The sequence below is a fragment of the Hibiscus syriacus genome, unplaced genomic scaffold (genome assembly GCF_006381635.1).
Source record: "Hibiscus syriacus cultivar Baekdansim isolate YM2019G1 unplaced genomic scaffold, ASM638163v2 tig00117017_pilon, whole genome shotgun sequence".
Taxonomy (NCBI): domain Eukaryota; kingdom Viridiplantae; phylum Streptophyta; class Magnoliopsida; order Malvales; family Malvaceae; genus Hibiscus; species Hibiscus syriacus.
Window position 1 is genome coordinate 4,992,497 of NW_024063526.1, and position 27,118 is coordinate 5,019,614.

Genomic DNA, 27,118 nt, shown 5'->3' on the forward strand with positions numbered 1-27,118 from the left:
AATCCAGATCAAAACAGAATTTAGGTCATATATCATAATAGAATTCAAGTCAGAAATCAGATAAAAATATTTATGTGATTATGGAACACACTAGAGTTTCCAGATATTATTCAGAGATATTGGATAATCTTATCGGGCAGAGAAACACGGATCTTCAGTTTACCGATTGAATGTCGGAAGTTAGAATCACTATTGGAAAAGTTCATTAACTGGCAGAATCATCAGTTATTCAGAATACGATTTATCAGGATCATGTTATTCAGACTTTTTTGGAAGCTCTACGTAATCAGAAGGGTATTCAGAATCCTTTACATCTAAGTTACTTGTGTTTTCATCAATGACCAGAGTGATTTGACCTGACAAGGAAGAACGAAGATTCAAGACCTTTACAATCTATGTCGATTGATCGGATTATCGAACAACTCTTAGATGAATAGTTCCCAGAACTAATGCTTGTCGACTAGTCAATTTATTGTCCTTCCAGGGTATTTACTCTTTAATACCATAAATTCTTGTTCATGGATCATCTTTGGAATCATTGCTGAATAGATCTTCCAATGTCTTTATTTCATTTCCACGCTTCCACAATATCATGAAATGCCGATGTGCTTGATTTGTAGTTCATGACCCAGAATGACAGTAGATCATATAAGTTCATTAGCATTCCCAGACTTATCCAAATCACTTATTTAATTCTCAGTCATTGAGCTTACTTAGATCACTTAGTAGTCAAGTCTATACCAGTTACTTCAGAGTTTTCCAGAGTAATTCAGACGTTTCTGAATTTCGATATATATTATACTTTCATTCAGTTCAATTTGGTCTTCATGGTTGATTTGTCTAATGAATATCTCCTTCTAAGTACATAATGCGATCTAGAATTAAGCTGAGCTGAATACTTCCAAAATTATCATCGAGCCAAACTTGAGAAGACGAATGCTCATTCAAGTGATATCTATGTCGTTCATGTACTGATATATCATTAAGTTTGATTGGCTCACTTAAGCTGTGTTCCATAACTTTTAAAGGTAGTCCAAAACCTATGCTTATTTGGATTCCTCAATTAATCCAAGACATTTACTTAGTATAGGCCATAAGGGTATTTTGGTCATTTTGGTGTTCAATTTTATTCCAATCATTACAGAGCTCGAGGATATCCCATCATTCCTGAGCTTGGTGGTATTCTTAGGTTATTTCTATTACAAGGGTATTCTGGTCATTTTATAGATCCAGTGTATTTAAATCCTTTCTTTCCATCTGATCTTATTATTAAATTCAAACTTATCATTTATTTCAGTTCATTGGAACAATTTTGACAAAAGAATACCCTCGATAAATTGTTCTTCATGTATTTACTTATAACTCGGATATTTTCGGGTCAAGTGCCTTCTCAGATTTTACAAACGGAATATCAGGAATTTTTCTGCACTAAGTCAGGGTCAACTCAGACTATTTTACCTCTCAAGGGCATTTTCATAATTTCTTAACCAGATAACTTCAGTATTAACTCTTAATGAAAATAATTATAATATAAAGATTCTATGGTTAATTGCTTTTCCAAAAATTCTCTGATCTTGAAATGATTCCTTAACAAACTTCTAGATTCTTGCCTAAACCCTCTTGGGGTTAAAAATCGATTATCTAAATTTTCTAAGCAAAACTAGCATTTCTTATGCACATCAGTAGTTTCATCATATCAATATGTCTTTAAAAATTTCTTATCCCACTTCTATGGTCAAATCTTGTCTTTTTACAACATAAGGGTATTTTTGTAATTTTACCCTACCAGAGTATTCTCATAATTTCTCATCCAAGTACCTTTAACATTTAACCTTTGATGAAATAAATTATATGTTACAAATCTATGATAATTTCTTTATCGCTAATCATAGAACTTATAATTTAATTCTAACAATCCATCAATTTCTTATATCAGTCATCCGAGCCGTATTCATTTACCGAATTTTTACCACACCCATATCGAGTGTATGAATTAATTAAATACCCAAATTAGACCAAACATATTCATTCATGCATTTATCAACACCAACATGTTCCATAAAGCATGAAATCATCTTCCAATAATTCAATTCGATTTTCATGCCATACTGATTGACCATATAAATTCTATTCGAACGCCCCCGATCTTGAAATCATCTTCCAATAATTCCTCAGATGCATATAAACATAAATTACATAAAAAAACGGAGCTTAATGCTGAAAAACGGATCGAATCGGGTGATAAATCAGTCAAAAATAGCTTACCGGGTTCGAATTTGGCGAAACAGACCCCAAAAACATATTCGAGATATCAAAAAATATAAAATATGACTTTCTGAAAATTTTGACTTTTCGATCAAAGTTAAAGTCAACGGGTTTAACTGGCAATTTTGAGGCTTTCGGGTCCAAATTTCAAAAAATGGACTGTGAAATCGGACTCGGGTCATAAATAACCATTAGGATAAGTATACCCAGAAAAAGTCAACGGTCAACGATCAACGATTTTCAACAAATATCACCCTAACAGAAATTAATTACAAATTAGGCACCCTTCTAAAAATATTTACAAAACTAGCATAGGGATTTTTACACAAATATCACCATAAGAGAAATTAATTACAAATTAGGACTTCCCCAAGCACAGTGACAGCGCGTGTGATGTCGTGGAGGGTCTAAAAATTCCCAGACAAATTCCTAAAAATTATTTCATGGCATTTTGAGACACTTACCAAGCTCGGTTCATAATTTTGAACGGTGGAGAGCTCGATTCCGAAACATCGAAAACTTTAACTTTCTCACCCCTCCACGCGCCGGCGACGACGGAGAAACGGAGGAAACCGGTGGACTCGGAACGATGCAAGGAACACGATGGTGCGGGAGGTGTCAAAAACGGATGAACGAATTTAAGTGAATCGACGAAAAACCAACGGAAATTGAGTTAAAACCGACAATACTTCCAACTGAAATTAACGACGAACGACAACGATTCACAACGAAAGGTTTGAGGGGTTTTGTTCATCGGTCGACAACGAACACGATTGTGGTTTTTGTTCGTCAAACGGACGTCGGACGGTGAGTTAATCGAAATGGAAAAAAGGGTCAACGGGGGAAGAGAAATGGGAAACATTCTGGAAATTGATCGGGAAAGGGGTTTATAATTAATCCCATAAAAAAATGGGTAAACCATGAGTTTAGTCACTGAACTTCTTGCACTTCTTAAAACGGTCTGCCAACTTTAAAATTTTACAATTTAATCCACCGTTTCTTTCAAAATACCAATTAAATCCAACACTTTATAATTTCTAAAATTTAGCCCCTAAATTAGGGTATTACAATTCTCCCCTCCTTAAAAGAATTTCATCCTCGAAATTCATTCATGTCACATAATTGCATAAATGAAACTTCCATCAACTCTTCCATATCTTCAAGTAGCATTTATAGAAATATGGATCCTCCATTAATTCTTAACCAATTGAGCATCCATTCTTATCAGAACTTTTCCTCATTTCAATAAAACAATTCGAACGAAAAATTCCTTGATGAATCAATTTAGTATTGATTATGAGAATAGACTCATAAAGCAGTAGCATATCTAAATTTCATTTCTAGAGTCAGGTCAAAATTTCTCGAATGAGTAACTCTCACATTACTCGCAGGGTACTTTACATAATTTAGACAGACGTTATCGATATTCCTTTATAAAACGATAGAGTCCTAACGAATAAAACTTAGGTTTGCTCGTTACAGAAAGAGACTCAACTTTGGAGTTCCGGCTCAGAGAAGTACGATTGTAGTCTAGGGGCATGTACTGATCAGATATCTTTTTTTTAAATTCGACCGGCCGGTCTATCTTGAAAATTTTGACTCAACCATAGCTCTGATACCACTAAATGTAACCTCCTCAGACCGATGCGGTAACCTGATCTGATCTGGGTTGTCACATTAGGGCCACCGGAGCGACCCACTGTAAAAATAGCAGAAAATTTTAAAACTTTTCTTAAAACTTGTAAACTCATAAAATCATTTAAGAGTACAAAATAAAAGTTATAAGTATTCGAAATAAAAAAGATTTTCAGACTCCTATATAAAACAAAATACAATTACATGCTCCCTAATTACATGTAACATACTCTACAAGCAACACCGGAAGAACTCCTTTACTGAAGTCGATAGCTGCACTGGTACAATTCTTTTAGACTGAAAAGATGAGTAACAGAGTGAGCTTTGGAAAGCTCAGTAATACAGAACTACCAGATGATGCTGAAGAACGTACAGATACAGATAAAACATATATTTTCTTATTGGTTTCGAACATCTATGGATTTTTATGCAGAGCGGAGATCCTACTGATATTTCAAATAGTAACGGACAATGAGTTTTCAGTTCAGATGGAAATATTTCGGATGTCTAGGTTCAGGAGATCATAATAGGTTATCTAGTGTGTTCCCGTAAAACCAGTAAAAAGATACAGATCTTTTTAAACATATATATTTTTAAAATATGATCACTACCCCATCCTTTCACAATCTGTTTGTGTAGGTTCCCCAGAACCATACACCCAATACAACCAGTAAGGCCCTGAGCACACAGCCGAGAAGCCTGCAGATATACTTCCTCCAACAATAAACCCATATATAAAATATTTCTCTATCAATAAACATATATATCAGAAATGAAAACAAAATTCAGATCAGATATCATAATAGAATATGAATTAGAAATTAGAACAGAATTCAGGTCATATATCAGAACAGAATTCAAGTCGGAAATCAGATAAAATATTTATGTGATTAGGGAACACACTAGAGTTTCCAGATATTATTCAGAGATATTGGATAATCTTATCGGGTGGAGAAACACGGATCTTCAGTTTACCGATAGAATGTCAGAAATTAGAATCACTATTGGAAAAGTTCATTAACTGAAGGAATCATTAGTTATTCAGAATATGATTTATCAGGATCATCTTATTCAGACTTTTTCGGAAGCTCTATGTAATCAGAAGGGTATTTAGAATCCCTTACATCTGAGTTACTTGTGTTTTCATACATGACCAGAGTGATTTGAGCTGATAAAGAAGAACGAAGATTCAAGACCTTTACAATCTATGTCGATTGATCGGATTATCGAACAACTCTTAGATGAATAGTTCCCAAAACTAATGCTTGTCGACTAGTCAATTTATTGTCCTTCCAGGGTATTTACTCTTTAATACCACAAATTCTTGTTCATAGATCATCTTTGGAATCATCGATGAATAGATCTTCTAATGTCTTTATTTCATTTCCACGCTTCCACAATATCATGAAATGTCGACGTGCTTGATTTGTAGTTCATGACCCAGAATGACAGTACATCATGTAAGTTCATTAGCATTCCTAGACTTATCCAAATCACTTATTTAATCAGCAGTCATTGAGATTACTTAGATCACTTAGTAGTCAAGTCTATCCCAGTTACTTCAGAGTTTTCCAGAGTAATTCAGACGTTTCTGAATTTCGATATATATTATACTTCCGTTCAGTTCAATTTGGTCTTCATGGTTGATTTGTCTAATGAATATCCCTTCTTAGTACAGAATGCGATCTAGAATTAAGCTGAGCTAAATACTTCCAAAATTATCATCGAGCCAAACTTAAGAAGACGAACACTCATTCAAGTGATATCTATGTTGTTCAGGTACTGATATATCATTAAGGTTGATCAGCTCACTTAAGCTGTGTTCCATAACTCTTAAAGGTAGTCCAAAACCTATGCTTATTTGGATTCCTTAATTAATCCAAGACATTTACTTAGTATAGGCCATAAGGGTATTTTGGTCATTTTAGTGTTCAGTTTTATTCCAATCATTACAGAGCTCGAGGATATCCCATCATTCCTGAGCTTGGTGATATTCTTGGGTCATTTTCATTACAAGCGTATTCTGGTCATTTTACAGATCTAGTGTATTTCAATCCTTTTTTCCGTCCGATCTTATTATTAAATTCAAACTTATCATTTATTTCAGTTCATTCGAACAATTATGACAAAAGAATCCCTCGATAAATTGTTCTTCAGGTATTTACTCATAACTCAGATAATTATGGGTCAAGTGCCTTCTCAGAATTTACAAACGGAATATCAGAAATTTTTCTACACTAAGTCAGGATCTTAACAATCAAATTCGTACTTAATCGAGTTAAGTACGAATCCTTAAAGTACTTTCTCATTCAGGGTCAACTCGGACTATTTTACCTCTCAAGGGCATTTTCGTAATTTCTTAACCAGATAACTTCGGTATTAACTCTTAACGAAAATAATTATAATATAAAGATTCTATGGTTAATTGCTTTTCCGAAAATTCTCTGATATTGAAATGATTCCTTAACATACTTCTAGATTCTTGCCCAAACCCTCTTGGGGTTAAAAACCAGTTATCTAAATTTTCTAAGCAAAACTAACATTTCTTATGCACATCAGTAGTTTCATCGGAACAATATGTCTTTAAAAACCTCTTATCCCACTTTCATGGTCAAATCTTATCTTTTTATAACATAAGGGTATTTTCATAATTTTACCCTACCAGAGTATTCTCATAATTTCTCATCCAAGTACCTTTAACGTTTAACCTTTGATGAAATAAATTATATGTTACAAATCCATGATAATTTCTTGATCGTTAATCACAGAACTTATAATTTAATTTTAACAATCCATCAATTTCTTATATCAGTCATCCGAGCCGTATTCATTTAACGAATTTTTACTGCATCCATATCGAGTGTATGAATTAATTAAATACCCAAATGAGACCAAACATATTCATTCATGCATTTATCAACACCAACAAGTTCCATAAAGCATGATAATGTAGTAATGTATTACCTCGATTTCTGTGCCATACTGATCGACCATATAAATTCCATTTGAACACCCCCGATCTTGAAATCATCTTCTAATGATTCCTCAGATGCATATCAACAGAAATTACATAAAAAACGGAGCTTAATTCTGAAAACGAATCGAATCGGGTGATAAATCAGTCAAAAACAGCTTACCGGGTTCGAATTTGGCGAAACGGACCCCACAAATAGATTCGAGACGTCAAAAAGCATAAAATATGATTTTTCAAAAATTTTGACTTTTCGGTTAAAGTCAAAGTCAAAGTCAAAGTCAAAGTCAATGGGTTTAACTGGCAATTTTGAGGCTTTCGGGTCCGAATTTCGAAAAATGGATTGCGGAATTGGACTCAGGACGTCGACAAATGTCAGGATAGGTATACCCGGAAAAATTCAACGGTCAAAGGCGGTCAATGGTCAACGATCAACGATTTTGCCCAAATATCACCCTAACAGAAATTAATTACAAATTAGGCACCCCTCTAAAAATATTTACAAAACTAGCATACGAATTTTTACACAAATATCACCCTAACAGAAATTAACTACAAATTAGGACTTCTCCACACACAGTGGCAATGCGTACGGCGCGTGTGACACCGTGGAGGGTCCAAAAATTCCCAGACAAATTCCTAAAATTATTTCATGGCATTTTGAGACACTTACCAAGCTCGGTTCACAATTTTGAACGATGGAGAGCTCGATTCTGAAACATCAAAAACTTTGACTTTCTCACCCCTCCACGTGCCGGCGACGACGGAGAAACTGAGGAAACCGGTGGACTCGGAACGATACAAGGAACACGATGGTGCGGGAGGTGTCGAAAATGGATGGACAAATTTACGTGAATCGACGAAAAACCAACGGAAATTAAGGTTTGAGGGGTTTTGTTCATCGGTCGACAATGAACACGATGGTGGTTTTGGTTCGTCAAACGGACGTCGGACGATGAGTAAATAGGAGTGGAAAGAAGGGTCACGGGGGAAGGGAAATGGGAAACATTCTGGAAACTGATCGGGGAAGAGGTTTATAATTCATCCCATAAAAAAATGGGTAAACCATTAGTTTAGTCACTGAACTTCCTGCACTTCTTAAAATGGTCTACCAACTTTGAAGTTTTACAATTTAATCCATTGTTTTTTTCAAAATACCAATTAAATCCAATACTTTAGAATTTCTAAAATTTAGCCCCTAAATTGGGGTGTTATATTTTAACCTTCCAATAATATCCTCCTAGAAATTCCAAAGTCATTCAGCTTATTCTCCAGACTTATCTAGAGTTACAAACTTATATTCCATTATGAATCTGATTATAACCATTTTCTTAAGGATTTCCATAACATGACTTCTCTTCCCAATGTGAAAAATATTCACTTGTGTCGTTGATATCTTGAATATCAAATTCTAACTAGCATCATTATATCCTTATAAGATAGTAAGATAGTCAAAGAAAATAAAATCCATTGTTTAGTACCTATTTTCATTTGTTTTGGTAATATGACCGTTACCTTCTCAAGACACCCCCACATTTTTATGTGTTTATGTGACACAGGTTTTCAACCTTTTCATAACTCATAGAGTGTCTTGTTATTTTCCTTTTGTTGGGGACCTTATTTAAAAGGTTATTAGTTGACAAAACGACTTCTCTCTTCCCCACATGTTCTGTGACAACTCATAACTTCTTAGCATTGCGTTTATTATTCCATTATTTTGCTTTCCTACTCTATTTATTTTAGGAGAGTATAGTGATGTCACTTCATGAATAATATCATGTTGTGCACAATGGTTTAACATATTCAACATCACTATCACTTTTTACCATCTTAATATATTTGTTAAGTTGATTTTCAACTTTATGTTTATAGGAAACAAATTTCTATAACTTCGCTTTTTCTCTTTTAGCAAATACACATAACAATACTTTTGCTATCATCAATGGAGATAATATAGTATTTATTCTCCCTCGTCTGTGCAGTTATTACGAATTTTAAGAACTTTACCACTAAAAATTTCCTTAGTGTCAGCATCTTCTGTTTCGTATCTATGGTCCAATGTTATCTATAATTCTTTTATGGATATTCTACACGTTTTATAATGTATCCAATAATACATTCAGGATGAATTTCCAATATACAAAGTCATAATGCTTCAAATAATAGTGAATGCGGTAACAACGTTTACCTCATCCTCTCTAATGATAGTAGGACCATACAATATTTGATCAAATTCAATATGACCAAATAAAAAAAGCATATTATGATGTCATATCTTGAAATTATATCCATAAAAGTTTATATGTTTCTCGTTGTGGCTTTCAACCATTAACACCGTTTAAATTTAATTCAAAGTTTAAGTAGGAACTAACGTTCCAAATCACGAATTAGGTGAATCACTAAGATTACTCATTATTTCGTTTAAAGAGTAATTATATTTATTAATAATTCCAACAATAAACCAAAATTAAATTTTGATTTATTTAATCAACAAAATTTAGTCATGAACTAAAATTCTGAAACAAATCAGTAACAAGGTTGTTACTTTCTAACGATTTCTATTAATAGAAATCAAATAATTATGTTATGCAACAAAATAAAAATCTCAATTGATTTCAAATACGAAATCAAAGATTCTAATAAAAAAATTAATTCTTGTTTATTTTCAATTTTGTTATCAGACAAAATCAACATTCTAAAACAAAATCAGTAACTAATGTTACTTTGTTGAAAACATTTTGATATTTCGATATAACAAATTAAGTTAAATGAATTTTAAGATTTTCCAAAATGATTTTCTAAGTATATTCGATATAATTATTCGAATATCAAAACATTACTCCAAATATTTCAAAAATCATTTTTAATCCTTACTTAAGTGTAAAATTAATTTTTAATCTTAAAACAATTTCAAAATAATCTTTCAAAGTATTTCGAACCATTTCAAAGCAAAAAATTCCAGATTGCTCAGAGGGAACCGATTCCTCCCCCAATGGGGTACCGATTCCCCCTAAATGGTTTGGCTCCGAGATTTCCAGAATGCTAGGAGGGAACCGATTCCCCCATAGGGGGTACAAATTCCCCCCCTGTGCAATGATCGAAATATTTGAATTTTACACTTAGGGAACCGATCCCCTATGAGGGGGAATCGATTCCCCCCACGCTCCAAGCTGTTTTATTAATTGTTTTCACACTTAAATGGCTATATTATCTTCATTAATTATCCCCAACATTCATAAGTGATTCAAGGTGTATTTAAACAAGTTCTAAAGCCCTTGATCAATAAGAAATCATAGAGAAACAAGAGAGAAAGCATCAAACACCAAGTTTGTGCAAATCAAGCCAATTTTCCTTTCAATATTCATTTTTCTTTCAAGAACACCATTCGTGCTCATTTGTAATTATCTTTGAGTGTTCTTTTCTTGTTCTAGAATTGTGCAAACATCTTACCTTGTGAGGTTTTCCTTGTAAGTTTGCAAATTTGTAATATTCTCTTTGGGAAAAGAGTGTTCTCAAGAATTAGGGTATATTCTTGAGGGTGTTGTAAGGTTATCTCTTTGGCCTCAAAAGAAAGAAAAAATTAGTGAATTTGTTGGAAAATCCTTAGTGTGGATAGCTAAGGTAGTGGACGTAGACTTTAATTGAGAAAGTCGAACCACTCTAAATCGCTGTGCAATTACTTTCAATTTTCTGCAAAAGCTTCCACCAAATTTTTAATTGCCAATTCACCCCCCTCTTGGCTAAATCCGTCAATCGATTAACTCAACAATTGGCATCAGAGCCTAACTCATTTGAAGGTTTAATCGCCTCTTGAGTCGATTCGGGAAGAGTTATATCGATTATCAAAGTCATCAATGGCCTCCGCTTCAAACTTCGACTCCGGTCTCGATTCGTTGCCCGTCAACAAGCCTCCTTTCTTCAATGGAGCTAACTATGCTTATTGGAAGAATAGAATGATGTAATTCATTCAAGCAAGTGACATGGGAGCATGGAATGCTGTAGAAGAAGGATACATCAAACCTCTCACTCATCCAAGGTTGTGGAGTGAAGGAGAGACAAGAATGTTCCAGCTCAACTCCAAAGCCATCCATATCATTTTTTATGCTCTTGGACCAGATGAATACGGAAGAGTTTCATCGTGTACAACCGCCAAAGAAATATGGGGCAAACTTCAAGTCACTCATGAAGGTACTGATGAGGTAAAGAAATCTAAAATTAGTATTCTAACGCATAGCTATGAAAATTTCAAGATGAAACCAAATGAAGATATCAAAGCTATGACAGATAGATTTTCAACGATTGTTAATGGTCTCAAATCATATGGAGAGATCATTTCAAATGAAAAGCTTGTGAGGAAGTTAGTCTACTCCCTCCCAAAATCGTGGCAATCAAAGAAGACGACAATCATCGAGTCTAAGGACTTAACGTCCTTAACTCTTGAAGAGCTAATTGGGTCAGTCCTCACTCATGAAATGATGCTCGAAGATGAGGTGGACCTCGACAAAATTGACGAGACACCAAAGGAGAAGGAGAAGAAGAAAAACATTGGAGTTAATCTCAAATCCACAAAAGATGAGAGTGATTCGAATAACGATGACGATGACGAGGAAATGGAATTGTTTGCCAAACGGTTCAGAAAAATGATGAGACCTTATCAAGGAAGAAAATTCAAACGAAATGAAGGCCTCAAAAATGAACTAAAAGAGAAGGACCCAATCAATTGCTATGAATGCAAAAAGCCAGGGCATGTTAAATATGATTGCCCACAATTGAAGAAAAAGGGTCAATCAAAGAATAAGCACAAGGCTCATGTGGCTACATGGAGCGACGAAGAAAGTTCCGATGAAGAGGAACAAGAAGTAGCTAACTTGTGCTTGATGGCATTTGGGGAAGATTCTAAGGTAACCTCTAACTCATCTGATTTTGATGATTTATCCTATGATGAGTTATTAGAGGAATATAATGGGTTGGCTTCGGATTATGAGAAATTATTTTTAAAATATAAAAATGATGTTTCAAAATTGAAAAATGAAAACAAACTCATATCCAAAACCAACAACGATCTTGAAAGTAAAATCAAAGATTTGCAAATCAAACTAGAAGAGTTTGAAAAGAAAAATTTAGATTTGCAAAATTTACTTTCAAAGATCAATGATGATCTTCAAAAGAAAATTGATGATCTTAAAACTTCTTTTGATAAAGTTGGAACAAAACATTTTGAAAAAGGTGGAAATTCAAAATCCAACTTTGTTAGAAAAAGTTTTAGAAACTACAATCATAGAGGTCCCAAAAGAACCTCTAATGGAAAAATCGTTAGAAGTATGTGGGTTCTTAAAGAACTCATTACTACTAAAGATAAAAATATCCTACACAAATGGATACCTAAGGGGACTAGGATTTTGGAAACTAATGAATATGGACCCCAAAAGAATTTGGGTACAAAAAATCAAAAATTAATCTATGTTTGTAGGGAAAGGAGCATTGCTACAAGGCACGGGAAACAAATTCAAATTCATGGTACCTTGATAGTGGATGCTCAAGACACATGACAGGAGACAAAAGCTGGTTCATTGAGCTTAACGCCAAAAATGGAGGAGAAGTGACTTTTGGAGACAATTCAAAAGGTCACATTGAAGGTATTGGTACAATAGGTAATACCTCTTCCATACAAATTAAAAATGTTTTATATGTGAATGGATTAAAGCATAATCTATTGAGTATTAGTCAATTATGCGATAAAGGATTCAATGTCTTATTTGAAATTAATGGTTGTAAAGTCATTGACATTGCATCTAATCAGATTATGCTTATTGGTCATAGAATAGGGAACATTTACATGGTGCATTTAGATTCTTTTGATATGACTAATTTATTCCTAGTTGCTAAGGATGAACATGATAGTTGGTTATGGCATAGGAGACTAGGACATGCTAGTATGAGTGTTTTGCAACGGCTAATTCAAGGTGATTTAGTTCGAGGGTTGCCTAAGCTTAAATTTGATAATGATAAAATCTGTGATGCTTGTGCTAAAGGAAAACAAAAGCGTGTTTCTTTTAAATCCATTAATGACGTATCAACTAGTAGAGTATTACAATTGATCCATGTAGATCTTTTTGGGCCAACTAGGACTACTAGCTTGGGTGGAAAACAATATGCATTTGTCTTGGTAGATGACTATTCTAGATATACTTGGGTTCTATTTTTAAGTACTAAAGATGAAGCATTAGAACAATTCATCACATTTTCAAAAATAATCCAAAATGAAAAGGGTTACTCTATAACTAGTGTTAAGAGTGATCATGGCACTGAATTTGAAAATCTTGGATTTATTGAATTTTGTAATTCTAATGGTATTAGTCATAATTTTTCAGCACCTAGAACCCCTCAACAAAATGGAGTTGTTGAGAGGAAAAATCGAACTTTAGAAGAAATGGCTAGAACCATGCTTTGTGAAAATAATTTGCCAAAATATTTTTGGGCGGAAGCCACAAATACCGCTTGTTATGTTGTAAATCGAGTAATGATTAGGCCAATTTTAAAGAAAACTCCATATGAAATTTTCAAAAATAAAAAGCCTAACATTAGCTATTTTCATCCTTTTGGATGTAAATGTTTTGTTTTAAACAACGGTAAAGAAAACCTTGGCAAATTTGATGCTAAAAGTGATGAAGGAATTTTTCTGGGTTACTCCTTAAATTCTAAAGCTTATCGAGTATTTAATAAAAGAACTTTAGTTGTAGAAGAGTCTATACATGTTGTTTTCGATGATAATCCCCTTCCAAGGAAGGATTCTTGTGTGAATGATGATGTAGGTGTTATAAATACAAATGATGTTAGACATGAAGTTGGAGAACCATCATCAAAGGAAGAAACGAAAAATGAGGAAACTCATGATCCTCTTGAGAATCCAACCATTGAAGAAAGGGAAGTATCTTATCCAATAGAGTACAACTATGTCAAGGATGGTGAAATTATAGGTGATCCATCAAAAGGGGTAACAACTCGATATTCTCTTAGAAATATTTGTAATTATGTTGCATTTATCTCATGCATAGAGCCTAAGAATATTAAAGAAGCATTAAATGATGAACATTGGATTATGGCTATGCAAGAAGAGTTAAATCAATTTGAGAGAAGTAAAGTATGGACATTAGTTGAAAGGCCTAGTAATAAATCTACTGTAGGTACTAGATGGTTATTTAGGAATAAGCTTGATGAGAGTGGTAATATAGTGAGAAACAAGGCTAGACTTGTTGCTCAAGGGTATACTCAAGAAGAGGGCATAGACTATGATGAAACATATGCTCCCGTAGCTAGGATGGAAGCAATTAGAATGTTATTAGCATTTGCATGTTTTCATGAATTTAAATTATATCAAATGGATGTTAAAAGTGCATTTTTAAATGGTTTTATAAAAGAAGAAGTGTATGTGGAACAACCTCCAGGTTTTGAAGATTCAAAATTTCCAGATCATGTTCTTAAATTGACAAAAGCTCTTTATGGTTTAAAACAAGCTCCTAGAGCTTGGTATGAAAGATTGTCAAATTTTTTAATTGAAAAAGGTTTTTCAAAAGGAAAGGTTGACACTACATTGTTTTTAAAGCATAAAGGTAAAGATTTATTAGTAGTTCAAATTTATGTTGATGATATAATATTTGGTTCTAATAATGATGTTCTTTGCCAAGAATTTTCTAAGCTAATGCAAAGTGAGTTTGAGATGAGCATGATGGGGGAGCTCTCATTTTTCTTGGGACTCCAAATCAAGCAAAGAAAAGATGGCATCTTCATTAATCAAGCTAAGTACGTCAAAGATATGCTCAAGAAGTTTGGACTGGAAAATGGGAAACCTCATGACACTCCAATGAGCTCTTCAACAAAGCTTGAGTTAGATGAAGGAGGTAAATGTGTAGATGTTAAATTATATAGGTCAATGATTGGCTCTTTGCTTTATCTAACTGCAAGTAGACCGGACATTATGTTTAGTGTTTGCTTATGTGCTAGATTTCAATCATGTCCTAAGGAATCACATTTACTAGCTGTTAAGAGAATCTTTAGATACCTTAAGGACACTCCTAGTTTAGGACTTTGGTATCCTAGAGACTCTAGCTTTAGCTTGCATGATTTTTCTGATGCGGATTATGGAGGATGTAAATTAGATAGGAAAAGCACCTCCGGTACTTGCCAATTCCTTGGAAATATGTTGATTTCTTGGTTTTCAAAGAAACAAAATTGTGTTGCATTATCTACCACTGAAGCGGAATATATTTCAGCCGGTAATTGTTGTGCACAAGTTTTATGGATGAAACAACAACTTTTTGATTATGGAATTGAAGTAGGTACTATTCCTATCAAGTGTGACAATACTAGTGCTATTTGTCTCATTAAAAATCCCATCCAACACTCTAGAACTAAACACATTGAAATTAGACATCACTTCATTAGAGATCATGTCACTAAGGAAGATGTAGTTCTAGAATTTGTTGATACTTTGCATCAATTAGCGGATATTTTTACAAAACCCTTAGATAAGGAAAGGTTTTGGACACTTAGGAGAGAATTAGGTTTAACTGACCTATCTTCACTTAGTGTTTAAAATAATTCAGCACTTTTAATAAATACTGAAAAATGCTCATAATAGTAATTTTTGATTGCATTCATTGCTATTAGTTAGGGGGAGTTTATGATTCTTGATAAAAAATTAATTTTATGTTCAAATATCGATTAAAGATTAATTTAATTGTTTGAACATAATTATTCTTCAATATATGAGTTGCCTATACCACTAGAGAAGATTAATTTAGCATTTTGTGTGCTTAAAAAATCAGATTTTAGCATTTTGGTGCAGAGGGAATCGATCCCCCCCATAAGGGAACCGATTCCCCCTTTGAATAGGAACCGATTCCCCCCACAGGGGAATCGATACCCCCCTGGGGTTCTGTTAAAATCGGGCAGAACACCCCCAAAACCCCAAAACCTATTCCACCGTTTCTCACCCTCAAACACTCAAATCTCCATTCTTGCCTCAAATCATTGATTTTAATCGGAATTCACTTCAAATATCATCACCTAAACTTGCAATCATTATTAAAATCGTGCAAACAACATCTAAATCCCCCTCAATCTTCATCTTTCAAGGTAAATTTTTCTAAACTCTCTATTTCATTGATTTTGAACATAGGATTAGTTTTAATTAGTTCTAGGTTGAAATAGTGATCGGGCATTGATTGTTTAGTGATTAGAAACTAGATGTTACAACTAATTTCATCAAAAACACAAGAATTTTCCAAAATTTTTAATTTTTTGAAATAAAAAAAAAATGTTAATTTTCAAATTATTGTGTTTTGATTAAATTATGTTGTTATGAAAACTATACATATATTGTTTCTCAAAACCATATTTTTCAAAAGTTTTTCAAAAACTTTGCCCATTAGGATTGATTTAGAGAACCTTGAAATATTGAGGACTCAATTGAGTTTTGGGATTAATTGAATTGCATACATTTGTTTTTAAAATTGCAGGTTATTCAATCTATTCCGATTTCCTTCACCATGTCTAATCCTAAACGTGCTAGGTCTTCATCTAGTCGTTCTAGTCGTCAACCAAATCCACCTCCAAATCCTCCTCCTATTCCTCAAAATCCTATTCCAAATCTTGATCCTAACTTGACTATCCAAAATTCTTGTTTCAATCAACCGGGTCCTAAAGATTATCGTTATTGGTTTTACCAATATTTTGACTCGTATAAGATTAGGGAAGAACGTATCCCATCTCTTCAAGCTATGGTTGCTATTAACTTTAAATATCTCCCTATCTTGCACAAATGTAAATTTGATAAACTTTTCGAACTTGAACCCGTTGTCTATCATCAACTTGTTCGTATCTTCTACTGTAATGCCGTTTGTATAAAAAATCGTGACAAAACCAAAACCATAGGAGTATGTTCCTACCTCCTAGGTCAATATTTCCATCTTGATCCGGATTACATAGCCAATGCCTTAGGTTTGGATAATGAAGGTTTATCAAATGAAAAACAAGTTTTAGGCTCACGATATAAACGGAATGATAGTGCAAGTGTTCTAGATCTTCATGAGCGTTTTCTTCATCTCATGATCACTTGGTGGTTTCGACCATCTGGGGGTCGTTATTCTACTCTCATATCTTTAGACCTTTGGTGGTTGCATTGTTTTGAACACAACATAAAAATAAACCTTTCCGAGATTATCTTTGCTGAGATCGTTGAAACCGTTAACCTAGTGCCAAATAAGAAACTCTGTTCTTCACTAGTTTACGGTTGTATCCTTAGTAATCTCTTTTCTAAAGCCGAGCTTCGAGTTGGTCTAGATGCCGCTTTTCCTCTTAAGAAACAAATCAATCTTCTTTCTTTAACAAGAGCGGGATGGGTCAAAAATAAAGAAACCGGTGAATGGGTTCGATCTTCTGCAACTACTCCGGGAGCTAGTTCTTCACAAGCTCCACCCGAAGCTGACGAAGATCTCGAGCTTGAGCAATTAATGCGAGACATCGATGAAGCTGAAGAAGAACCTGAGCAGCCCGAGGAGCAGCCCGAAGAGCAAGCACAACAATCGACTCAAATGCCTCCATATTTTCAATCTGTTATGGAGACATTTGATTACCGATATGCGACCATGGATTCACGCTTTAATTCTATAGAGTCCTATTTATCCACAATGGGAGCTCAACAATTAGAAATTCTTCGGGAAATGCGTGCAAATAATGAAGCAACCAACGCACGTATTAATGACCTCACTAACGAAATGGCCGCTATGCGAGCTCGTTTTCCTCCTCCTGATCCGAATATGTGATTAAATGTTTTACTTTGGTTTCCAAACTTATTGTTTTTAACATTTTGAATATTTTGGAATGTTTGAATTTGTGGATTGTGAATTTGTTTGGATTTATGGATGGTGTGAACTTATATGTTTGGTGTGATTTATTCATTACTGCATCATTTATATCATTATTAGCAATATGACCAATTTTACCATATCACATTGTTTATGAATATTGATTATGGAACTAATGGCTAACGGTTCTCTTGATTGTGATCTTAGCAGCTTATGCATACATATACCTAATCAATTGGCTAAATATTTTTCACGTTTCTTTGAATCTTTTTGATTTAACAAAAAGGGGGAGAAGTGTGCGTTTTAAGTGTGTTTTAAAATGATAAATGGGAGAAGTGTTAAAGTAAGGGGGAGTAATTTCAAAACTTGATTTCAAAATCTTGAAATTACTAAAATGTTTTGTTATATCAAAAAGGGGGAGATTGTTGAAAACATTTTGATATTTCAATATAACAAATTAAGTTAAATGAATTTTAAGATTTTCCAAAATGATTTTCTAAGTATATTCGATATAATTATTCGAATATCAAAACATTACTCCAAATATTTCAAAAATCATTTTTAATCCTTACTTAAGTGTAAAATTAAGTTTTAATCTTAAAACAATTTCAAAATAATCTTTCAAAGTATTTCGAACCATTTCAAAGCAAAAAATTCCAGATTGCTCAGAGGGAACCGATTCCTCCCCCAAGGGGGTACCGATTCCCCCCTGAATGGTTTGGCTCCGAGATTTCCAGAATGCTCGGAGGGAACCGATTCCCCCATAGGGGGTACCGATTCCCCCCATGTGCAACGGTCAAAATATTTGAATTTTACACTTAGGGAACCGATCCCCTATGAGGGGGAACCGATTCCCCCCACGCTCCAAGCTGTTTTATTAATTGTTTTCACACTTAAACGGCTATATTATCTTCATTAATTATCCCCAACATTCAGAAGTGATTCAAGGTGTATTTAAACAAGTTCTAAAGCCCTTGATCAATAAGAAATCATAGAGAAACAAGAGAGAAAGCATCAAACACCAAGTTTGTGCAAATCAAGCCAATTTTCCTTTCAGTATTCATTTTGCTTTCAAGAACACCATTTGTGCTCATTTGTAATTATCTTTGAGTGTTCTTTTGTTGTTCTAGAATTGTGCAAACATCTTACCTTGTGAGGTTTTCCTTGTAAGTTTGCAAATTTGCAATCTTCTCTTTGAGAAAAGAGTGTTCTCAAGAATTAGGGTATATTCTTGAGGGTGTTGTAAGGTTATCTCTTTGGCCTCAAAAGAATGAACAAATTAGTGAATTTGTTGGAAAATCCTTAGTGTGGATAGCTAAGGTAGTGGACGTAGACTTTAATTGAGAAAGTCAAACCACTCTAAATCGCTGTGCAATTACTTTCAATTTTCTGCAAAAGCTTCCACCAAATTTTTAATTGCCAATTCACCCCCCTCTTGGCTAAATCCGTCAATCGATTAACTCAGCATACTTCAATGACAATTTTCGTTAAACATATTTGTCCACTTTAAGATTTTAGTAACCCGTTAAGACAACATGATAAATTCCAAAACAAATTTGTTCACTTTCTCGTTTTTCCACGATATCTGAACCGTTTCAGATTAAAGAAAGGTAGAAGAAAAGTTCTGAACCGATTTGGATTAAAGAAAAATATTCAAATTTCACCTACCTGATTGACTTCATCAGTGTCAATCAAAACTTGAATTCTTGATCATCATTATTAACTTCACCGTTATTAATCAAAACTTAAACCATCAAGATTCAAGGTGTTCCCCCATAGAATGTGCAACCACAAAGATCTTACAAAGACTTTGAAACTCAATTATTTGAATCCCTTAGAAATTAGGAACCATGTCTCACATTAAAAATTAAACTAAAAAATATTCCTCAAAGAATTTGAAATTTATAAATTCAAATTGAAGGAAACTTATCATTGGCATAAATTCCTCTTGATTTCCGCTCAATATTTGTTTTCCTAAATTTTCGACGTTTTCCTTAGACACAATAAGGATTAAACTCAAACGAATTTTATATCATCTCAGAAAAATAAGTATAAGAAACTGTCTTAATATTGTTAGAAAAATCACGTCAATCTGAGAATAATATAAAAAATAATAATGAAACAAATATCATTATAATCAAGATAAACAAAGGGATAGAACGAGTTTACTCTGTCTTGAGATAACAATCTAAGACAAAATCAATATTGAAAAATAAAACAAAGAAGTCAAACTTCTTAAAATAAAATAAAAAAATAAATAGAAATAAAAATAATTCTTTTTATTTAGATCAGTCGATCAGAAACATTTGAGGCTAAAGCTACACAATTTCCTTAAGATAGATTTTCAACCACTTATTTGGTGCTCGAGTTCGTTGATCGTCTGTCTCCCAGTATACAACAATTAGATAATCAACTACAATAGCACAACAATAGAGATCACGAACTATCTTTGCCTTCGACTATCATCGAAAAACTAGTGGAAGAGAAAAATGTTTTTAAGAGAATATAATTTCTTGAAATTTGAGATGAAAACTTATTCAGAATTCAACTTGTGAAACTTGTGTTTAACCTAGCAGATTGACTCACTATTTGTAGGGATTTCTAAGAGATATTTAATCCAACTATATATCTTTTAATATTCAACTTTAAACATATAATAATATATTTTAATTTGAAGTATTCAAAAGATAAACTCCTTTTACCGTTCATACTTAAATAGATATTATTTTAATTTGAAATATATAAAAGTATATAATTATCTTTAATATTCAAAGTTAAAAAAGATAACAAATACCTTTTTAAATTAACATATTCAAAGAGTAATTATCCTGCTAATATAAAAATTGAAATTATCTTTTAATTTACAATATTAAAAAGGAATATGAATTTAATATAAATGCTAAATCCATCAATTAAATGCACCTTTTTTCCAACAATCATAACAATCAACATGTCATCCCTAATCAAATTTTGACAAGTGAATACCAATCAACTAATTAAGATAATAAGAACAAGAGACCGAAATTCATTCGGTTCAACTTCTTACATTTGGTTTACAACTACCATGTAGTAATAAAAAGTAAAAAAAAATAGAACTCAAATGACATAGCTAAATTTAAGTATACTAAAACCTGAAATCAATAACCAATACAACAGCAATATCCATCAGGTCAAGATCAAAATATACAAATTCAAAACAAATCAATCAATGAATCAAAATTGAAAGTGATTTATTGTAATGCCTTAAATTCGATGAGCAACATCCAACGAGTTCACGAGTGACACATTCAATCGCTAGGATAGCCCACATATTTATAATAAATTAAAAATTGACTCAATACCAAAAATAACTCTTGCATGCCCACATAAGTAGCCACGTACTATACTCGAATAACTCCACTGAGACTCATTTGATGATGTGTTATAATCATCTATTAATTCATAGCTCTATATATTATGTTTATAATCATTTTATTAGAAATAAGTTATTTGGTGGCACCTACCGTTAGATAATAATCAACTATAGTATTTGGTCTCACCTAGAATCAAATGCTAAAATTAACAGTAATACATGGCATCACACGATAACAAATATCATAAATAGTGTATATACTTAGTATCACACAAACATCAAATATCATACATAATATTTATACTTGGGTCACACAATGTCAAGTATAATTTATAATATATGCACTCGATATCACTAAGCGTCGAGTATCAGATAGCATCAATACATGATATCACTAAGCTTCATGTAGTAATGATAAAGGTGGTTCTCGATATCATTAATCATCAAATACTATTCCACCAATATTATACGTTTGCATGGTATTACTAACCATCAAGCTATAAAATCATGGATATCTTGATAGTTCTTAGCCATTATAAAATCATGAATGTCTTGATAGTATATATATATAGCTACATAGGGCCACATAGATAGTTATAATATCATCAATAAGGTCAAATAAGTATACATGGATAATCTTACATCACTAAGGTTATGTATCAACAATTTACATCTTAGGCTAATCTTGTAACTTATCGACATGAATATATTCATTTTCATACACAAGGCATAATCCTCGCGTGTTACTTCTCTATATGTTTTATTCATAATCATAACTCATTCTCACCCTCGCCATGTTTTATTTAAGGATATATTAGCCATTTAATCATTTTTTACCCTTAGTGCGAGTCATTATCTAATTATGAAATATTTATTCAAATTTTGATTTAGCATCCTCTTATCCTCATAAGAAAATCTTGCCATTTTACACTTAAAGACATTTTAGCTATTTTTCTCACATGGGGACATTTTGGTGATGTATACCTTACAAGGATATTTCGACTATTTATCACAATGATACCAAATTTAAGTAATGGAATTTAGTAATTTATTATTCATCCCTCACGTATAATACCCCAAATATCAGGCTAGTGGTTTTGGATAACCCATTTGGGCTTGAGAGATTATTGTAGGTCTTCATGAAGAGTTGGGTTGAGTGTAGTATTGATTGAGTTTGGGTTGATCCCAAATGATGTTAAAAATCGGTATTTTTGAATGGTGACCAAAGGAGGGAGGAGTGAAGTAGTAATTAACCCTAAAGTTTTTGAAAGACTAGAAACCATTAAAACTTGGTGATGTCAATGAGGAAAGGTTGAAATTTACCTTCCTCATTTTCTTTACCATTTTTCTTTTTCTTTCTTTCCTTGCATTCTTCTTCTTCCTCTTGTGATACGAGCCAACATACACTTTATCTATAAGTCTTACCACAAGGAACTATCACTTGTTCCAAGGCTAAATAATTCAGGGAAGTTCTTTATCTTAAATGTCTTAATTCTTTTGATTCATTTGAAAAGTTAGTAGCCTTAGAGAACAAGTTATATAATATGTTATAAGCTGAAATGTAGCATGTTATTAGCCCCACATCTGTATACTTAGTTTATATCATGTTTATGTTAACTCATGCATCATATCCTAGCTCATTTGCATAGTTAGCATAGGCGGAAACATGCATTTTGATTAATTCTAGTTCATACACATCTAACTTGATTGTTTAAATGATTTGCATAGGTGTACACAATGGAAAGGCATCATATGGTAGCTTGGTGGATCAAAACTTAAAGCATGACAACTCAGAATTATCTCAAAGCAAGGACAAGGAAGCTAACCTAGCTAAAGGAAGCTCAAAGCATGGAGATGTTAGCTCAATGCTAGCTAAAGGAGTTGAATAGGAGCTGAAGGCAACTGGAGAGCAACTGAGGACTTGGTAGTTGAGCAGAGGATTGGAGGCAATTGGAGAGTAGCTGTAACAATAGTTGAGTAGATGGAGTGCCACTAGCTAGCTAGCTTGAGTCTACTTAGTTCATATTCACCTAGCTACCTACTTGACACTTACATAGTTATTCAAGCATCAAATGAGCACCATGGCTGAAACTAGCACCATCCTTAGGCGTGGAGAGCATGTGACATGAAGCCTAACATATAACCTAAGGCATGTAAGGCATGTGACATCAAGGGAGAGCACACTTTCTTACCATGTTTCATCTATAGGCAACAAATTTAAATGAAAGGAAGACATCATTCGACCAAGGCATGTGAATCTTCATCTAGACGCCAACATGAAGATATTCAAGCACTATTCGGCCAAATATCATTACCCTTCATACATGTTGAACCATCACCTCTATTTGATTCCTTTGTAATACAATTAGTTTTGACTTTATGAAAGGAAACAAGGGCTTGCCGAATCATCATGTTTTCATTCGACCAAACCCTTCCATTTCCTATAAATAGGCTAAGTCATTTTCTTTGTAAACATTATCTTTTGATCATTAATACAAGTGTGATATTACTCTCTCTTCCTTAGTCCTTTTGTGACTTTATCAACTTATCAAGTAGCAATACTTGTGGCGTCAAACCCCTTATATTTTCCATAGATACTTTTGGTTCCTATCTCTTATAAATAGTTGGTCCAAGTCCTTGTTTACCACCCCTTAAAGAAACATATGAAGGTTGGGTCCATGTTCTTTAACACATGTTCTTCTTTGAGCCTTCTTTAATATAATACTTTATTTTACCATTCATTTCTTTCATAAGCCTACACCACACCCTCTTTTCACCATTTCAAGCCCACCCTTACACCATTTACATCAATCATCCAAGCCTATCTCTTTTGAAGCTTTCATTTACTTGTAGGTTGTTTGCTTCCTTCCTAGATCCACAATCAAATGTAGGTCACCCCTAAATCATCTTATGAATGACCAAAAGTGAGAAATTTGTGGTCCAACAAGTCTATACTGAATTTGTGAATGTAAGATTTTTAATCTCCTCCCCTATAGCTTCATTTCTAACCCATCATCTCAAGGTTTGGCTATAATGAATGGTAGGGGTTTTAGAAGGGTTTTAGGTTTTAAGGCTCTAGGAAGATTCAAGTCCTTAAGTGAGTTGGTGATTTGTTTCCTTCCTTTTGATTAGTGAAAGAAGTTGGAGAGAGATCCAAAAGCAAGAAAAAAAGAGAGAAGCTTATGCTTGGGTGACCTTGAGGTGTTTTCTAGGAAGTATGATCATGGTAACACACTCATAACTCGTCTATAATGCTTGTAAGCCACTATGTGTAAGTTGTTTTCTTGTAAGATTGCATAGGTGCATGATAGGTATCTTTGTGTTTGTGAGGAAAATTGGGTGTTCATGAAAATGACAAATTATGATCCCCTTAAACTCACATAAGTTTTAAATAAAATTTAAAGGCATTAGGAGGGCTTTGGGTATTAGTGAAGTGACTTGATCATGAGAAAACATAGTTTTTTGGGTTTGAGGTATCGATACTAGATGAAAAATACCGATACTCTTCGTTTGAAAGGCCAAAATCCAATGGTTTTGGTCATGTAGTATCGATACTCTATTCATAAGGTATTGATATTATTCTTGGGGTATCGATACCAAGGGTGCGGTATTTATACCATCATTATGTTTTAGATTTCAATAGCCAAAATTGGTGGTATTGATACTCAGACATTATTGATACCTCGAAAAATGAAAGTATTGATACTTTAGGTAGGGGTTTTGATACTAGGTGGATTTTTTAAATAACAAATCCAAATTTGGTACCAGTACTCATGAGGGGTATCGATAACTTAAGAGTAAAGTATTGATACTCCACATTGGGGTATTAATATTAGAGTTATTTTTTAAAACATCGAATATAATTTGAGTACCAATACTTGAGTCATTATCAATATAATAAGATATTAGTATTGCTACTATATGATTAAGTATCAGTACCATATTGATAAAAAAGCTAGAAATTTGTCTTGCTTAAAAGTTCGGGTGAATGGTATAAAAGCTAAAAGGCCTAATGATAATAAAAGCTTATAAGTGGAAACATCGTATGATTGTGTAATAAGCATAAGAACATTATGAAGTAGTATTCCATAAAACTTATGTCTTTGTTTGACACTCAGAAAATGATGAGAACACTCGAGCTTCTTGAATGTACAATGATCATCTAAAGTATATGTATGTGAAACATCCATATATATCTCCAGCAGTGCTATGGTGCTTTTGTAACACCCATAGACTGATACGGGTGACCCGATCCGAGGTGTCACATTAGGGCCACCAGAGTGACCCACAGTTAAAATTCCAAAACAAAAATTAAAATTTTTGTTAAAGCACGTAAAATTGTAAAATAATTTATATATTTAAAGTATAATTTAACAATATCAAAAAATAAAATAGATTTCAGACTCTGATATTAAAACATAATACAAACACAGTACTTCGTACTTCGTAAATAACGCCAGTAGAACTCTAATACTGATGTCGATAGTTGTACTGGATGAATTAACCTGGAATAAAGAGTAAAAGAGTGAGCTTTGGGAAGCTTAGTAATACCGAACTACCAAGCGATGCTGAAGGACATGCAGATAATAGGAAAGCATAATTTTCCTTATTGATTCAAACATCTATAAATTTTTGTGATGAGTTGAGGTCCCACTGATATTTCGGGTAGGAAAAAAAATAGGAAGCTTACAGTTCAGAGGAAACGTTCAGAGAACCAGGTTCAGGAGATCAAAACAGGGTATCTAGTGTGTACCTTCAAAACTAGTGAAAAGGTACATATCCTTCTTTTTTAAAAACAATAACAATTTAAAATATATTTTTAAAACCATGGAAAAACCCTCCAACCAAACACCAATATGCATTTTCCCAGAACTGCATCCATAAGGACTTACCCTAGGCCCATTGGGCATACGTGTCAATCTAAGGAAACACCTTGGGTCCATAAGGTCTTGCCCTAGCCGAAGCGTAGGTGCCCACCAGAGGGGAGTGCCCTTAGGTCTATAAGGACTTACCCAAAGCACATAGCAGAGGTGCCACCCTAAGCGAGTTCATTAGGGTCCATAAGATCTTACCACTATGCCCATTAGGCCTAGGAGCCCACCCAAGGGTCACCTTAGATCTGTAAAGAATTACCAATTCGATCGGTCTGAACCTATATAAGAAATTACCAGTTTGTTCGAGCTGAACATGCCGTAAGGAATTACCAGTTTGATTGGTCTGAACTTATATAAAGAATTACCAGTTTGATTGAGCTGAACATGTAGAGACTTCATACCAAATCCTAGAGTACCCCGAAGAAAAACATTTTTAGATAGTAACAGTGGTAGTAGAAAATCAAAGTTCAGACATATCGATTCAGTAGAAACGTTATCCACATATCATGAATCAAACATGCAGACTTAAAACTTTAGTAACTTAGAAATCTCGGTAAAACACATTTCAGAACAGATAAAACAATCATATAACACATAGATAACACACTAGAGGATCCAATTATTTTTTGAATATACTAGTATTTATCAGGTAGGGAGCCATGAAACTTTTGTAAACTGATTAAATTCAGAAACAAGATCCCTATAAAAGGGATTGATAGCTGACAAAATCATCAGTTATTCGAGACATGATTTATCAAGATCATAAAGTATTCAAATATTTTTCGGAGGCAATACATAATCAAAAAGGTATTCAAATTCTTTGTATTAGAGTTACTTGTGATTTCAGATATGATAGGAGTGATTCCATTATTCAAGAAATAAGGGGCATTTTGGACATTAGGTTTTTGGACAATTCTTAGTAATTTGATCTAGTGAGATTACCAGAGGGAATAAGATTACTGAGAATATTGTATTTTGTGTTTTGTTCGTTTAGCAGGAATGTAAGATTACAGTGTTTTGTTAAAGGAATAAAATATTATTAGAATATATATTTTACCAAATTGTCCTTATTATATATTTATTTTTTAACAAGTTGAATTCTACTATAATATTACTATAATTAATTTATATATTTTCTTTAAAAATTTTAAATTCA